This window comes from Cyanistes caeruleus, chromosome 9, assembly GCF_971803275.1.
Source record: "Cyanistes caeruleus chromosome 9, bCyaCae1.hap1.1, whole genome shotgun sequence".
NCBI classification, from domain to species: Eukaryota; Metazoa; Chordata; class Aves; order Passeriformes; family Paridae; genus Cyanistes; species Cyanistes caeruleus.
In genome coordinates, this window is record NC_141709.1 from 27777983 (window position 1) to 27791895 (window position 13913).

At 39.6% G+C, this 13913-nt stretch overlaps 1 protein-coding gene across 7 annotated transcripts in view; it reads right to left on the minus strand.

Moving 5' to 3' along the window:
* Nucleotides 1-13913, minus strand: part of LOC111933065 (BEN domain-containing protein 5) — an 887514-nt gene that overhangs the window by 430593 nt on the left and 443008 nt on the right. The window lies entirely within an intron of this gene.

Below are 13913 nucleotides of genomic sequence, written 5' to 3' on the forward strand. Positions count from 1 at the left end.
AATGAAAGTATTTTTTTAAATCCTACTGACCAACTATTTGCTTTGCTTTACAAGTTTGGCTTTAATTTGGGGGGGATAAGAAAGGATGGACTGTCATATCCACTCATACTACATCCTAAAGGAAGAGAGAGCTGCTGTGCAAAACAGAGAAAATACCAAATGGGGCATTGGAGCCACAAAGCCAGAGGAATCACTACATTGAAAATAAATTCTTCAAATGGGAACTAGTCTAGGGAACAGTACAGGTTCAGAAAAGATGGCAGGGAGCAGCTAAAATACTTGCAATTTCTCATGCCATAGTTTCCTTTAACCAGTTTAAGCTCAGAAAGAGGTAAGGGTGAGCAATGAATCAACACTCACCAAGTCTCTCTGGTAAACTTATTATTTGTTGTTGCAGTCTCTTGCAGAACTGAAGACAAAGACTTTCCCTCTGCAGATAAACACTAATAAATGTGCTTGTGTTTTCTCTTTCTGCTTTGAACCTAATCCATGGGTAAAAATCAGTATCAAGTCACATAATTCTTAAAACCCCTCCAAAATTTATTGGATTAGGTTCTACAAATGACTACAAATAACCCCAGCACTAATTTACCCTTTATATCTTCAGGCAAACTGGAGAGATCCTACTCACCTGCCTCAAACATTCAGAATTTCAGAATCAATTCAGTATTTCAGAATAAAAGTATCATTTTGGGGTGGCCAAGAGGTGAATCAGGTACCAGTTTTGACAATTCTAGCTCACATAAACAGAAGGCAATGTGGAACCCAAACTGCAACACACAAAACCATGTACTGTTTAAAACAAGTTCTGTGCTTAGCAAGCATTGTCCAGCTTAGCACAGTTATTATTTCTAGCACTGGAATGCTAAAATATGGTATTTAATGAAGCTGCATTGTGTACTTAATAATAGCCAGCTGAATAATTCTGAAAACGAAAAGCTTATTTTCTCTCTTTGTACCCTGAGGTCATTGAAACCTAAGAGGGAAAAACTCACAGCTCACATTATCTGTGCCATAAACTTACTCTAAACCTAAAAGGCCTCAAATTTCGTAAGAAAAACAAAATTCAGAGCTTTTTTAAAGAGCAGATCCCAAAAGCAAAACTATTGCTGAAGCAGAGAGAATTCAGTGAGGGCTCCCTCTTTTGGCAACAAAATAAAAGCTTGGCAGATCAGCATGAAAAGCTTTTCACAAGGGGTTCTTTGCTTTCAGGAGCACAAACCTCACACCACACATGGCCTGGCCTGATTGTATTTTATCTTCTAGGGAAGACCTCAGCTGCCCAAAAGTCTTCATTTAGCAATACAAAAAATGCTGCTGCTCTTGAATTTTGGAGTTACTTATACTGTCCCTTGATTCTGAAGAGCACTTGGAGCAAGAGGAACCACTCAAAAATCCACATTTTGCTGGGAGCAAAACCTTGCTGGGAGCAAAGAGCTGTAGGACTGGCCAGGAGCAGGCAGAAACAAAAGCAATTTGGCATTGGCTGGGATAGAAATCACAGGATTAGTCAAGAAAATAGGTCACAGAGGACAGGCCAAAGAACAAGTGTGAAAAATGGCTTTTTCTGATTAGTCCCTTCCTGGGAAGTGTGCCAGAAAGTACAGAAGGTCCCCAAGAAATTTCCCCAGGCCAAGTTTCACTGTGCAGTTTTCCACAGAAGCTGTCAAACGGAAAAACATCTAGAAATTTTTTATCACTGTTGGGATTGCTGGTCCAGAAAGTTTTTACCTGGACACAGGGTTGCTAAGAGCTGCTGATGGCTTGGGAAGGGACCCTGCCCTGAGTGTGGGCTGCTCTGGCAAGGTGCTACACCTGAATTACCTGGGGGATGGCATGTCCAAGGAAGGAAAATCTGAGTTGTTACCACATTCCCCAGTAAAATGGAGTTTGGGGTCAGTATGCACAAACTACAGGCAATTTCAGGAAATTTCCTTAGTATTGTACTAAAACCCCAGACCCATTAATATGAATTTGGCCTTATAGGCATATATATATATATATATATATATATATATATACATACATATAAAATTAAAGATAGGGAAGGCTTTGCAGGACTTTTTTCTTTTGCTTCTCTGTAGTTTACATCACCTGTATTCTGAAACTCCTGCTTCTTACAATGGGAGCTTTTTAGCAACTTTTAGTGAGGGTTATTGAAATTTAAAAGTTCATTATGTTATAATTGTCTCATCTAGGCCTCAAAGGCATTTGTGTTACTGCTGTCCTGTGGGGAATTGAGCAAGAGGGTGCTGGATGTGTGAACTCAGGGAGAGCTCCTTATAAAGATGACAGATATTATGGGGTCTTTCAATTTAAATACTCTGTCTGCAAAAGGCAGATTGTTCTGGATTTATACACATAAAGAGAATATCATGCTAACTTTTTATTAAAAATTAAAATCTTTTGAGTCACAACAGAAATCAATATACCACAATTTGAGTGAAGTAGAATGATGATCCTGTGGTTAAGTAATTGAAAAGGGAATTGAGTAATCTGTCATCCTCCCTGCTCTGGGCAACTTAGCTCTGGATGTCTTAAGCACTGCATTGTAGGCTCCTAAAAGAGTTAGACATCATGTTTCCAAAAGCAATTTCAGCAAGCAAGGCAGCATTTTGGGTACACTCCTAAATACAAGTGGTATTTTTTGCATTTTGCACATCCTGGAATTGTGGCCTTTTCTGACACCCTGGACTAAGAAGGTTCAAGGATCTCAACCAGTGGCCAGTTGAGATGGAAGGGCATGGCCACATGATCCAAGACAACTGAACACTGCCCATCTCTGCCCTGGCAGGTGAGAATTGCCCATGGATGTGAAACGTGAGGCTGGGCAGGAGCAGCTGAGAGCTCCAAAATGCAACAGAGCAGGTCTGAACCCAGGCCACTCTGCCCTAGAGCAGCACTAGACCTGCCTGCAACTGGCTTCAAAAAACATCCTGAGGAGTCTGACACCTCAAATCACTTCTGAAAATGAGACTAAGCTACCTAAAGCACTTGTGCTTCACTCTACATAGTGTTGTGGAAGTCAAGCTCTAAATTCAAGAGCTCTTCGGAAAACCGAGCTGCTCAGCTCAGCAAAAAGGCTGCTGCATTTCCCTTCTTTTGTTCTTTCCCTCTTTTACCAGCACAAGTTTGCCCTATCTGGGAGAACATCATGCAGTGTTGAGGTGTTAGACTAAGTTTTTTTTTGTGCTTTGCTGTATGTATATACACAATTACACTCCTCACTGCCTGGTTATCCTGTGGTACGAACCGGAGCGAGGTGGGTGTAGATGGATAACCACGAGGATTTAAAGAATAAATGCAAATGAAGAATAAAATAAAGAACAAATGCAAAAAGGTGGATGGTGAAGACAGGCAAATGATGATGATGATGTAATTCTGTATGAAAATATATCTGTACAAACAGCATAGGCAAAATCTGTCCAGGCTTCAGTTTGGACCTGAATAACCTCCAGAATCTGGAGCGATGTTTGCTGTCATTGCATGCCACCAGTGCCCTTCTTACACCCAACTGCAGCAGCTCAAAAGGAGAAATGACTTCATTTTGAATTTGCCTGCCTTTTGTCACAACCTTAATTTCACTGAGTTGCTGAATTTTGTATCTTTATAAAATGCACCATTCCAGCTTCCAGCAGACATGCAGATTAGCCTTATCCTAAAGCACCTCGTCTCTCTTATCCTGGGATAATTAGTCACATAAATTAGAAGTCATTACCAAAGGCTACAAAAACCTTTAGCAAAGGCTTGTTGAGAGGCTAAACATGTTTAAAATACTTCTAGGTCTGAGGTTGGGAAGAGAGGGGTATGTATGTGGGGGGAGGTGGGGGGAAGAGAAATATCATCATGAGAGGAAGGAAATTCTGGCAGAGAAAATGGGGATTGTGTTAATCTGTATTCATTCCTAAAGAAAGACTTATACCATTGTATGCTGCCACGGTGATATATAACAGAGGACATTTAAAATGCCAAGCCATAAAAGTGTATTTTCTTCATTACATTTTCCTTGAATGCTTTGATCTTCCCATTTTATGCTATAAGTTTGATTCATCATTACTTTCCAGTAAGAAACTGCCACATTTGATTGTGGAAAGAAGAATTCTTATCTAATTGCAATTTGTAAGCACAGGATTTAGTGTATTGTTGCCTGAAAAATGGAACTGTCTAAATTATTTTCCCTGAAACTAACATCCTCAACAAATAAAAGCAACATATGATAGCTGGGCATAATTAAAGAAAAATGACACCTACTGTTACATGAATAAAGAAAATATGTTGATGACAAGAAAGGGGGGGAAAAAAAAAAAAAAAAGTGATTTCCCTGCAGTTTTGGTAAAACACAAAAGCATCACATTTTAGTTCTTTTAACACATTTGTTCAATGAATTGGAAAAAAAAAGCAATGCCATCCTCCAAAGCAGGCTGTAATGTACAGTTATTTCCCTGCAGTCGGAGCAGTGCACGTCAGACATTTTGGATTTACTGTGCAGGCACAGCAGCCCTGTCTGAGTGTCCTGACACCCAGCAGCCTTTTCCTGAGCAGTGGCACCACGATGAGAAAGCAGCCACCAAAATCTGGGCATGCAGAAAAGCCTCCCTGAAAGGTTCCTGTTTGCAGCTTCGCTTTCAACAGCCATTTTGATCTCTTAAGGTGTCTATACATATTTTATAAAATCAGTTTTCAGGTAACTTTCTGCTTCTTCAAACCTTTTCTTTTTTATTTTCTGCTTTATTGCTCTTCATCCTAGCTCCCTCACATGTGCTTATCTATTCCCTTCCCCAATATTAAGCAACTCATAGAAAACCTCTGGTAACAAAACATGTAATATTCTGTTATCATTTGGCATTTTACCATCCAAAGCTTAGAGTGTTTGTCTTTTTTTCCTTTGTTTTCAGCACTGTCCTGTCTCTCCCCTCCCCACAGCATTCACATATTCATTACAGATGCCTTGATAAACTCGTTTCCACTCCATGGGGTATGAATAGGGTTATGGAAATCACCTATCTATAGCAATACATGATAACAAATATGCAGTGATAGCTCTGAGAGATGAATTATTCCCCATTCTCAACAGCACCAGAACAGTATAATTTGTAACCTGCTGGAGGAAATGCTATCCTGATATTAGCGAGTTTTCCAGCCCATTCTGAGATCCATTCTGCTCCAGCTACTCCCCCAGTGTACTCAAGAAAGTTTGAAGCCAGGCTGGATATTTCTACCCAAGTTGGCAACGCAGCTTTGACTGCAGAGAAGATATATTCAGACAATAATGTGTAATGTACTTATAGAAATAGACCTACAGTATGACTAAGTACTACAGGAGCACTATTACAATCTGCTATAATTATTACTTGTAAGCAAATATAAACACAGTCACAAGAAACACTACGAATCCTTAAAAATAATAATAAAAAAAATCTAATTATGTATCTTCACTGCTTAAAAATGGTCTCAAATATTGTCTCAAAATACAGAGCATTACTCCAAGTAGAAGCACAATAGTAATGACTGGGTTTGCAAGAATATAAATAAATAAAATAAAAGGTTACTCTGGAATTCAGGTCACACTGCAGCAGCAATGGGGTTGAGCAGCTGTGAGAGGGATGCAGCCAAAACCTGGTTAGAAGCCACTGGCCTTTTCTAGAGCTGGAAGAAAACACTCTACATGAGTCACCTTTGGAGCCACCTGCAAACTGCACACCAACAAGCTCCCAAAATAGCAAAATCCTGCTGGGGGGTGGGCATATGCATCTCTTTCTTGGAACAGGATCTCCAGTTAGTAATAAGAAATAAATAATGAAAGGAGGGTTTTCTGCAAGAATAAAATCTGTTTTTTGAGACGTCCAGGTGCTGAACAGGGTGCTTGAAAGCTGTGAAATTTGACAACAGCTGCACAAGAATTCCAGGGCTGGAAAGATAATGTGATAATAACCACCTTGAAGATTAGTTCCCCTTTTACCAAGATTTCACTCATTGTGGCTTCCATGCTGTTTTTCACCTCGATTCATTGTGTGGAATTTCTCTCTGCATTGCCAACCATTAGGACAAACCCCAGTTTTGGGGCAGAAGAATTTCCTGTCTACCTGACGTGAATATCATGTAAAATCCAGGAAAATGAGCTCTAAAGCCAGTTGTTCCAGTGGCAGAGAGGGTGCTGAACTTGCCAACCAGTGCTTGTCTCCCAGCCCCACTGGGAGCAGCTGTCACAGGCTCCTGTCTTTGCCTGCAGCCACAGTTACCCTTCCTGGACATGGAGAGGAACCAATCAGATTAGAAAACACTTACTGACATTAAGCAACCATTAGATGATCTCCCAAGGTCCCTTCCAACCTCAATGTTTCTATGAAATATTCTTTTATGCCAATAAACACAAGCAGATCTGATCAAATATTGATTTCCAGCACTGCTCCTCCCGAGGCAGCTTCTCTATAACATTGTGAGGAGTCAGGTGGTGGGGAGGATGAGGGATGTTTTCCCCTGCCCTGTCTCTCTTCTGAAGCCTCAGGGAATTCTCTACAGATTCAAGGGTAACAAAGCACACGTGGCTTTTGAAGAGAGACAGCTCCTCCCTAGGACTGCCAATACTGCTTTGGGTCTGAGCAGTTTTTCTTGGATCATTCAAAGGAGAAGTTTTGTACCCTTCACCATGTGGCCTCCACAAGCTTCTCCAAACCCGAGACATTAATAGCAATAAAAAACAAACAAACAAGACCATTCCCCAGCATCTTAGCCCAGGCAGATTTCTTGTTGCTTAACAGGGAAAAATTCCATTTCTCTCAAATAAGTTATGGTTATTGCTGCAGACATTCACTTCACGTGGAAGATTTCTGGATACTGCAATGTTAGATAAAAGCCCTGAAATATCTGGGATAAAGGACTGTCCCTGGCCCATGGTATTTCAAAATATTTGCCAGACAAAATCAAAATGGGACCTTCTTCAGTAATAAAAAGAACGTTATTTATTTATTTTCCAATTTCCCCTTAAAGTTCCCCAATGTATAAAGAAAGTGGCATTACTGCAGGACCCATCACAAATATTTGGGAGTGTAGGAAATGAAAAGGAAAACTCTCCCACTGAGCTTCTCTTTTTCAGAAACATCACTCTATAACCAGAAGTGAGCTGTTTTGACTTATTTTTCTTTAATTGCTTTCCTATATTGTACCAGATTTTTTTTTTTTTCTTGATTGCAGAAAACATTTTCAATCTGGAATAATTTTTAACTACTTCATTAAATTGTCCTAAAATACAAAGAGTTTCAAAACAGTGTGCTTTTATGATGTGAAAATCCATTCTAGAGCTTTATGGAGCTACTGCTGTGAAATCATAAATCAGCATGGGCAAAACAATGAACCATAATATTTTGCACTGATGTGGGAGGAACTGGTCTTTTATATAACTTCTGATTTCTGGTCTTTTATATAACTTCTAATCTATATTAAGCAAGAAGTATTAAGAATAACTTAGAGGCACTGTCAGAGTTTGAAAACAGGTATGATAAAGAAAAAGAATTCAATATTGCCTATCAAACAGTGTAAATTCAGGGCCTTTCAAAAATTATCTGAGCATCCTCAAATCCAAAATTAAGTCAGTGGAGTCCTGCAGTAGCTCTGTGCTTCTGAAACTCAGTTGCCCATTTTTAATGGAGAAGGGCAAAATACCTTGTGGGGATACAGAGCAATTTAAAGCATTATGAAGACAAAATACTAAGTACCACTTCTTACTGTACACACCATTTCATCAGGGCATTTTTAATCAGCATGCCTCTGAGAGAGCCGAGCTCAGCTCCACAATATTTAATGTCAATGGCTGCTGGTTAGCAGGGGTGGCAATTCTGCTTAGTGGGGACATCTTCCAGTGATTTAGCAGTGATTAGTGCTCCTCAGCCTCCTGCTGACTGTCGCTGCTCCTTTCTCTAACAATAGCTGCTTGCTTTCCTCAGCCCTTCTGCCTGCTAGAAATTGTTTTCATTGTTTTTCCAGCGCTCCCTCCCTCCTGCCATCCTCCTCGTTTCCTAGAAAGAGCTTTGGTCCCAAGGGTTTGGGAAGACCCTATTGCACAACCAGAGATGCTGTGACTGGCCCAGCTGGCAGCATTGCACTGCTGTGGGAGCATCCAGTCCCCTTCTCAGTGCATTCAACATTTAATTCCTCCTCCGTGGATCTGTTCAGAGGCAAAAAATCCACTTTGACGCAAGTTTTCAGTTCCCTGGGTATGAGCACTGTTGTAAGAAAGGAATTTTTTATGACCTACTTCATCCATCCAACAGGGAGCTCAGCACACACTGGCCATTTAAGAAATCCAACAACTTCTGGATAATTTTTGTTTGGTCCTTTTCTCTGGGAATGAATTATTCTTTTGTGCATTCTGTCTCCGGTGTGTTCGCACATTAAATCCCAGTAAATGTATTAGTGGTGCTGAAGTCTGCTAAAATTCCAGACCTGCAATTTCAATCCTTTACTTTAAATCTGTAATATCATTTGACTGCTTCCTTCCCAACGTTGCTAAAACAGTGGTTGCTCTTTTGTGGATTGGGCTGGTTAAGTGATGATTCATTAAATTAAAAAAAAAAAAATAAAATCTTGCCGTTTTTAACAATTAGTTTCATTCAAATTTAATAACAATGCAGCTTGAATAGAATCTCAGTTTAGTGACAGAAAATTACAGAAACAGTCCTTTCTTTTTCTTTCTTCTCACTCTAGAACAATACTCTTCTTCTCTCACAGGACACTTTGGGCTCATTGTATCAGCAATAGATGATACCATGTCTAAAATATCAGTTTTCTGTTACTGAGTTTGCCATAATCATCTTGTGTAATATTCAACAAGTTACTAGTTTACCATCTAAAGGAATTAACCTCACATTGTGCTTTACCTGATCTAGACATTATATGGTTTCCTTAATAAATATGGCAAGAACAGATAGGAGGATATTTTAAGTGTTTTAAAAGGAGAGACAATTCTAAAATATTAGGGGTTTCTTTTGTTTTTTGTTTTAGTGGGTTTTTTTTGGTTTGTTTGTGGCTTTTTTTTTTCTTCTTTGCTATCAACCAGGGGACCTTAAAGGAAGTCTTTGAGCAATAGCTGTATTCCTGGTATCCTCTGCTTTTAGAAGAATTTGTAAATTTTTAGCATTCAAATGGCATCAATAACATGACAGTTTATGAGCACTCTTTAAAATGCAGAGAGGAAAAGAGAGCACAGAAAGCTGTATAGTAATACAATATTCCAAAGACTGCAGCCTCTGAACCCAAGACAATAAGGACTCTATAACAATGGAAGTCTACAGTGTACATAGAGTTTTGAAATCAGACTATTTTTTAATCAGAGAATGAATTTTATCAATGTTGGTCTAAAGTAACCCTGGGCACCGTTAAGATTGCTAACGGGGGAAAGAGACTGGATAAAATAATTACATATAAATCTCCAAGAAGAAATTGCATTTGATCCCAAGCACACATAGAATATATTACAACCAAGCTATTTTTAAAACACGTACTCAAAGAGATTGAACAATAAGAATTTTCTTGGGCATGAAAAGGAAAGGAAAAAAAAAGCACCTGCTTTTAATAAACATTTTATAAATTGTCCTTGTATTTCTTTAAAGACTGCAGGAGATAAACTCACTTGATGAAAATGGTCCCAGACCTGCATCTTCAGAAAATGTCTAGAAGAGCAAGAAGTTTCAAAATTTGTACCCTTAGATTGCAAACTACAATTTCAGAACAGAAACACGAAATGATGAATCTGGTGGCTGTTGGATCACTGGAGTCCATCTGTACTGCTGCACTGGCAGCATCTGGCTTTTGGGGCTCACATTTAACTCCATTTTCAGTAGTGCAAAGAAAAATAATCCAGGGGGAAGTTCAGAGCACAGGTGAGGCCCCTGCTCTGGGCCACCCTCAGCACCTGCAGCCATCCTGAGGTGACCAGCCTCTCCAGGTGCCTCAGCACCACAGCCAGGCTTGACACAGAAGTGCCAAGGTTTTTCAGCATTGCTCAGAAATCAGTATTTTTTTTTTTTTTTCCTGTTCATTTTTACAGTGAATTCTACACGTGTGGAAAACTGTGCTCAGCAAGTGATAAATGCCCACTAGAAACCAAAGCTCCTGAGATTGGGATAAGGGTACATCTTGAACTTCTCCCTCAAAAGCTGCTGCCATGCCAAAGCCACAGAAAACTCAGTATTATTGAGGCAGCCCAAGTGAAGCTTAGCTCTATTTCTTGCTCAGAAACAATTTGCTGCACTGATTTGCATAGTGGTGCACACATTTGCATTGTGAGCAAGTTTTGTAATATTGTATGTGAATGTTCCATGTGCCATAGGACTGAGTGAAGTTCACAGCCATGGATATTTAGAAACTGATCATCTAATGTAATTTAGTTATCTCGTGTCTAATATCAATGCATGGACAAAATCCCTTCTATAGGATGAATCTCTTAACTTCTCTTGGATAAATGTCTTAGGGGAGAGTGAATCATCTCTTAGGGCTTCCTTGCACATACCAGCAATTTAGAAAAAGCCCAAATTGTCAGTTCAAACAAGGTCTTAACTAAGTTTGTTATCTGATGAAATTAATTTCACCCTAAAGTTTGTAAAGCTTGGAAGGCACATGAGGACAGCTACTTCTCTGAGCCATCCAGCTGCTGATGCTTCTTTCTGGATTAGGTATTTTAAACTTAATCTTTGTAGGAAGATTCTCAATACAGTAGTAAAGAAAGGAGGCAGAAACTTCCATTTCTAGTTGAAGTCCCTTTAGCAAGAGATGTTATAGAATAAGAAAAATCTAAAAATAGGGAAAGGAGTTTTGAAATACTTAAACTACATTACATAAGCAGAACTAACAAGCAAAACAAGTCAGATGAATTTCAAATGGTACTAAATATAACCTTGTAAATAATACCATTCTAGAAGGCTGATTTTCTGAATCAGAAAGCCAGTTAGCATTAATGGACATAACTTCTGTGGGAGATAACAAAACGAAAGGAGGTTAAGGGTTGAACATTTTCTTCTGTTTATTCTCTGAAATCCAATTAACTTCAGGTATTTGAGAAGACAAAGCTTGAAGAACACATCTGACGAAATGTAAGGCATTGAGACTCCTGAAGGAACAGGAAGAACTCTTGATACAAACATTGCCACACATCCAACAGAGTAAATTCTTTGAATTAGGCATGAAAGAAACAAGAGCCCTTCCCAACAGTCCGGAATGGAGGTATTTTTGTAATTTCTGATCTTCTTTCTGTGTCTCTAAAGTCATCACCTCCAGCAGCTTGAAATCCAGCACTGCTGCCTGTGCCAGATACCTGTATTCATTAGCACCAGCATCTAACAATTGCTGCGTGGCATCTGCTCAGCATTGGGGTTAGGGGCTCATTTGTGCTCCTTGGATGCACAGGCAAGAAGAAAAGTTGAGGTGCATAAGCAGATCTTGCACAAATAATTTGTTAGTGATTTACAAAAAGGGGAAAAAAAATCTCCCCCCAAAAAGAAAGGAAAAACCCAAGCTACTGTTCTGGAATATAGGTGTGCTACAAACACAGCAAAAGTCTGTAAGCTCAGTAACTAGGAAAACTTTTGACAAAGATGTGTGAAGGTGGATCTGTCACGATGCTTCCGCAGCTTTGAGGGAAAACAGTGACAGTGGAGAACAAGAGAGAGGAGTAAACTCAGAGAGGATGAGCTATAACCTTCCAGCCACCAGGTGCATCCATGCTCAACGTGAGCCTCACATGTTGCTCTGCTTTCACAGGTACAAAGAAGGTGAAATAAAACAGCTCCATCACACTGAACAGCCAGGACTGACCCAGGAGAGAGGTACACCATAAAACCCAACAAATACATACACACAGGTCTATATCCAGCTTCCAGAAAATGATAAAAACCAGGCCATGGCTCAGCTGGTAGAATTAGGTGTGCCTGATGTTAGTTGTGCTTGCACTTGTGTATGAAGAAAACAACTGGATTGGAAGCAGCTCCTGAGCAATGATAGGCAGAATGTTAATTTTTTTTCCATACGATGACTGGGGTGGGGAGGCCTCTTTGCAAATTAAGCCCTTGCAAGAAACCCAGGGATGAAGTGACTTTGTTGTACTGAACAGGATTTTCAGCTAATTTCAGGCAAAAGCAGTCTCTCATTTTCACCCAGTTCTGTATCTCCAGCATGGAGTTTTAGTACAGAAACTGATATTAACTTCTGCTGGTTATTTATATTAAAAAGAAGAAATATTAGGAAAATAAACTCAGAGATACTAGATATCAGTAAAATACAAATGCTAGCACAAACTAATTGAGCTGGAAGCGAAGGTAGATAAACACCTGAAGGGAAACAATACAAATTAAGGATTTGTGCTCTCCTAAAGTCAGTAGGATTTCCATATTTCTGGACCAGCTCTATTCTCACAAACACTATGTTTGCAGAAAAACTTTTCTGTATAGACATGTTTTGAAAATGGCATTCTGTCAAGTCACACTATGTGGGATCCATCTCACTTATCTTTACAGGACATGCATCAAAGCTGAACTGATCAACTGGGATTTTCTTGAAATAAGAGGAACAGGCCCCTCCAAAGGATTTTTAGTCTCATCTATTGCACAAAACAAGCTCAGGATGGAGTACAGTGCCCTGTAGATGTGGGGTTTTTTTTTTCCTCATCTATTCCCAAAGAAATCCAACTCTAACTGATAAGGTCAGACAAGAATAATTCTCCCCAGTAAGACAACACATTAGCATGTTCTCCTGGAGTCACAGATATGTTTCAGAAATAAAGAGCAGCCTTGGCTGAGGGAGGGAATGCAGAATTGGATCCCTATAGCGCTAGACAGAGCGTCAACAAAATTGGCTGTAGCTGAAAGGTACAAAATCAGCTCTCCATCTCATTGCTGTCCATGCAACTCTGTATTCCCTGTAGTGCTGCCTCTCCTCTTTCACCCTACTGTGGTTGATTTGGGATTAAAATATGAAAGCAACTGGAGCAGAGTGGTTTTATTAAACAGCTGCCGTAGAGGAAGGCTTTGAGCTCCCTCCTGTTACTTTGAAAGATACAATGCCAATAAATCTACTTCTGAGTAATGGTAACAACATGCTCAGTGTTAGTGCTGGTCCTGCCCTGTTTGCTTGTCCTGTGAGAAAGATGAATGGCTGTCATGCCTCACATGAGAATCATAAATAGCCTGGTATAAGAAAACGAATTCAGTGTTTATGGGGCACCAGTGCCAGTGAAAGCATTTTTTGGGAGCATGCCAGCTCTGGCTTGCTTGTGAAAACCACTGAGTTTTCTTTTCTCACATCAGTCCTTCTAGTAAAGAGGCCTTTGGAGTTTATGCCCACATTGGTATGAACATTGTGAGGGAAGCAGTGCCTGCTTTTAGTTGGAGAGAGGGTTACCAATGCTGCCATAAATTATGCTATAAGCCTGTGGCTGTAGCAGTAAAAAAAATCCAAAAACTAAAACCAAAAAAACCAACCAAACAAAAAACCCCAAACCCTAAACCACCAAAAAAAAAAAATATAAATCTTTATTCTGCTTCTATGAAAACTGAGCTCAGAGATTTCATAGAAATGGTAGATAGAACTGAAAAGCTGGACAGCACTGAAGGAAAGGAAACACTATTTCTCTAAAAGGTCTGGGACAAGGTTATCAATCTAGATAGGCAACATTCTTTAATGAGGAACTTGTAGGCAGAGCAAAATAAACAGTATGGGTGGCAACTTGCAGTCTCAATTATCTGGAAACAACTGTATTTGTTGAGAATAATTTCGAAATCAGAATGTCTCTCCAAGTAAATATCCAATGTCATTTATATTGGAGGACTTGTTTACTCTACATTAAGGAGGTTCACATCCATTTGTATCCAGTAAACTAAAACAGGCACTGCCAGCCAATTAAACTGGTTCCAGTTCCTGTCTATAAA